The 4,415-nt window shown below is 43.7% G+C and overlaps 1 long non-coding RNA gene across 1 annotated transcript; it reads right to left on the reverse strand.

Moving 5' to 3' along the window:
- Window positions 1-928: 928 nt before the first annotated feature.
- LOC135818991 (uncharacterized) lies at window positions 929-1,846 on the reverse strand. The gene is made up of 2 exons (XR_010553852.1): window positions 1,676-1,846; window positions 929-1,404 (listed from the first exon to the last, which is right to left on the reverse strand). It is a non-coding gene; the product is annotated as an uncharacterized LOC135818991 (long non-coding RNA).
- Window positions 1,847-4,415: the final 2,569 nt, after the last annotated feature.

A 4,415-nucleotide genomic window follows, 5' to 3' on the forward strand; every position in this document is an offset into this window, starting at 1 on the left:
AAGGATTTTTATGTTATTCAAAATCGTACTTGGAGTAACAACGAGTTCATGGAATATTTTAAGGATTTTTATGTTATTCAAAATCGAAGTAAACAAAGGAAGCATGTAGTCGCGCTAAAGTTTTTCTCGTAGCTGGTTATCAAATGTAAATGTTGTGTCATGCTGCACTGTATCACCTCATGCTTTGTGCCTGCACTCAGTTATATATGCTAGCACTATGTTTGACACCTATCATGTAATGCTGTAGCACTTCCTTTTTTGTTCACACTTTTAATTATGCTGTTATAAAATGTTGTTGTTTGTACACAGTACCCTCAGTTCCGATACTATTCACTGATGAGCGGAACACGAAAATCGATTTTGAATAACATAAAAATCCTAAAAAGAAATTCCATGAACTCGTTGTTGTCTGGCCATGTCTGCATCTATTATACTCTTATTGAATGTTCTCTTTTGAATGTTCTATTTATTTATACAAGGGAGTTTCCCGAGGAGTGCTGTGCAAAACTAGCATCTTTTTCACCGCCTTCGTGTCCACGCTTTTTTAACACAATCTAAGGCTCTGTCATCTGTCGGTTTGGCTCGTTCTTTTGATCGCAATTCGATTGATTCCCGACGCTTTTTAACTTAGAAGAATAATTTAGAATTTACATTTAACTTCATGAACTAAGACTTCCTTAGAATGATAAACATAGAAGAGACCGACCAATCCCCTGAAGTCCACCTTCATCACATGACCTGGATGTCTAGCTGCACATATGTTGTCATGAAATAAAACTCGAAGTTACACGTCCCTAAAACGAGATTCAACATTCAAAATTAGCGGAACACAATTTGTTTGTTTGGGCCTGCGAATTATTGTGGTTCCTGCTATACCTCTTAGTGGTATACGTACTTCCTGTCAGCAGTGGCACTCGCAACATAAAAATCAGTTCGACAAAATCATTTTTTTTATTTTGGAACATAGAAACAAAATAAATACACATGCACAAGTACATGTACGGGTCTAATCCAACCGAAACAAAAACAAGAACATCTTGAACAAGAGACAACATCACGACAAACAGACAGCAACACGACAAACAGTTGGAATTAGCCACACGACGACCTAACAAACCAATGACGGAATTGCCATCGGCTCTTTGCCAGCAGTTAATCCTCGGCGTTGAATACTGCCGGAAGCAACAGAGGTTCAGGGAGAGGTGGCTGCTCTTCAACCTGTCAAGGAGTGTGTTCCTCATGTTGCGGTGCTATGTATGGTTATTGAGGTGGCTGCATTTGTTCTGTGGTTACGAGTGCTTCATGTTGATGTGTTCACGCATGTTGTTGTGGTGATTGCCGCTGCCATGGCTCCGAAATACGGCCCTGCTTCGGCTATTACAGTTTACTGAGCCGGCTTATCTTCTGCAGGGAGAAACAGAAAAGATGTTGGAGGAACAACAATATAAGAAATTATTTCAAATTGGTGAGCATAAATCCAACTACAAAACCTGGGAATCAGAGGGACTTTATTGTTTTGTGTGCTAGAATTATTAGTTACCCTAGTCCTAACAATTGACATATAGGTCTTTTTTCTCTTCGCAAATTATCAAATAACAAGTGGACAAGATTATTCCAGACATTCGAGGGCATTACGGATTTAAAACAAATCAACCTTCAATCCTTCCGAACCTACCTTTCGGGTGGAAATACCAACAACGGTCTCCGTACCGGCAGCCTTTTTTCTTGTAAAAAAACGGGCACAGAATTCTGCGGAGGTGTTTCCGTAGCAGGCCCATGATGTACAATATCGAATAAACACAAGTGGAGCACTTTTCCGATACCGGTACATGCATGAACCGATGGACAAGACAAATATTTCAGTTCCAGGCTCAGCCTTTTATACTGTCCACCCCGTACCTTCTATCCTGCTTCGGGTATAAACCCTACGATCATACTTGTGGGTATACTGGAATAGTCGTAATCTTATTCTGCATACAAATATACTTTATTCACGTAGCTATGCAGAAGACGTTACTTCAGTAACGTCTGGCGCTAGCCAGGGTCCACACAGCTTTAATTCCCGTAGCTATGCAGAAGACGTTACTTCAGTAACGTCTGGCGCTAGCCAGGGTCCACAGAGCTTTAATTCCCGTAGCTATGCAGAAGACGTTACTTCAGTAACGTCTGGCGCTAGCCAGGGTCCACACAGCTTTAATTCCCGTAGCTATGCAGAAGACGTTACTTCAGTAACGTCTGGCGCTAGCCAGGGTCCACACAGCTTTAATTTGGTGTTTGTTTGTTTGTTTGTTTGTTTGTTTGTTTGTTTGTTTGTTTGTGTCACGCCTGGCGCTATCCCGTATCTGTACCGTACTGTACCGTACCAGCAAAGACAGCTGGCTACTATATGTTTGTTTGTTTGTGCCATCGACATGCCTGGCGCTATCCCCTACCTGTCCCGTACCATCAAGAGTACGGTACCATCAAGAGAATGAGTATATATGCGAAGTGTATCGGGGGAATGCATTCAGTGCAGTAACATTTTGTGTGGATTTGTGTGCGCGGCCGAGAACCCACTAGCAGGCTGGCTGGTCCGCCTGTCGACCAGCCCGGGGATCGCATGTAGGCTGATAGCATAATATTTATAACGTATCAGATTGAGTAATTATAACGTATAACAGTCATGTAGATCTATAGCAGGGAGTCATAATTATTATGTAAACGACTCCCAGCTGTATGCGGAGATTTTCTGAAAAAAAAATACGAAGTAGGGAGACGAGTGAATGCAATCAGAAAATCTTACCATACAGCAGGGAGTCATATTATGTAAACGACTCCCTGCTGTATGGGGAGATTTTCTGAAAAAAATACGAAGTAGGGAGACGAGTAAATGCAATCAGAATGGATGTTATTTGCCGTCAGTATAATAATAAGAAGAAGAAGAACGCCCGTGATCGGCAGGGTCAGCGCCGGTCCCAAAAAACGTCAGGACAGACATCCCGTCGACTCCAGAACGCCCGTGATCGGCGGAGTCAGCGCCGGTCCCATAGCCATGCAGAAGGCGTTACTTGTACTTCAGTATCTCATTGAAACGTTTTGCAATACAATGATGTAGCTAATCAAAGGAAAAAGCATTTCCATCAGTTCTAACAACATGCACGATGAGCTAGGCAACAAAGCATAGCGCAGGGCCCTGAGCTTCCAAGCTCTCTCGTTCCCGTAGCTATGCAGAAGACGTTACTTCAGTAACGTCTGGCGCTAGCCAGGGTCCACACAGCTTTAATTTGGTGTTTGTTTGTGTGTTTGTTTGTGTCACGCCTGGCGCTATCCATATCTGACGGCAAAAAAGCATAGGATGTTATAAATTTTTCAATTCTCCTTTTTTTCAGGCATATCCTGGGATTCGAACCCGCACTATCGCCCTACATGCATTCCCCCATACACTTCGCATTCATACCCATTCTTCCAAGTTGCGTTACGTTATTATCTTGCGTTTGAAAGCCCTATTTGAATATTGCGGGAAGCTGTATGTGGCCAGCTGTGTTTGATGGTACGGTACGGTACGGGAGACGGTGTCGTATTACCCTCGATCGTACCTGTCCCGTCCCTATCCCCTACCGTACCGTGCCATCAAAGACGGCTGGCCACAATGCATATAACTCAAATAGGGCTTTCAAATGCAAGATCACAATGTGAAACAACTTGGAAGAATTAGTATGTATGCGAAGTGCATCGGGGGATGAATGCAGGGCGCGCGATAGTGCGGGTTCGAATCCCAGGTTATGTCTAAAAAAAAAGGAATTTTTTAAAGAATTTATAACATCCCTATGCTTTTTTTGTCTAGGTCATCAAGGCAAAAAAGCATAGCGTAGGGCCCTGAGCTTCCAAGCTCTCTCGTTTGGTGTTTGTTTGTTTGTTTGTTTGTTTGTTTGTTTGTTTGTTTGTTTGTGTCACGGCTGGAGCTATCCCGTATCTGTCCCGTATCTGTGACTACAAAGGCTCTACAGGATTGTACATAACAGCTGTCCACAATATTTGCCGGCTCCTGTATCTGTCCCGTACCGTACCAATATTCGTCGTATTATGTATACGACTCCCTGATGTAGAGGGAGATTTGGAAAGAAATAGGGAGACGAGGAGGAAATTGAATTAGAATAGATGCCGAATAGGTGATAGGATGCGTCAGCATAAACATACTTTGGAAGAGAGATCCCGTCGTCTCCAAAATAAGCGTGAACGAGCGATTCAGCGCCGGTCACAGGAAACGCCGGAAGAGAGATCCCGTCCACTCCAGAACGCCCGTGATCGGCAGAGTCCGCCGGTCCCAGGCAACGTCAGGACAGACATCCCGTTGAGTCCAGAACGCCCATGATCGGCAGAGTCTAAGCCGGTCCCAGGAAACGTCAGGACAGACATCCCGTCGAGTCCAGACCGCC

This window comes from Sycon ciliatum, chromosome 6, assembly GCF_964019385.1.
Source record: "Sycon ciliatum chromosome 6, ocSycCili1.1, whole genome shotgun sequence".
In the NCBI taxonomy this organism is placed as follows: domain Eukaryota; kingdom Metazoa; phylum Porifera; class Calcarea; order Leucosolenida; family Sycettidae; genus Sycon; species Sycon ciliatum.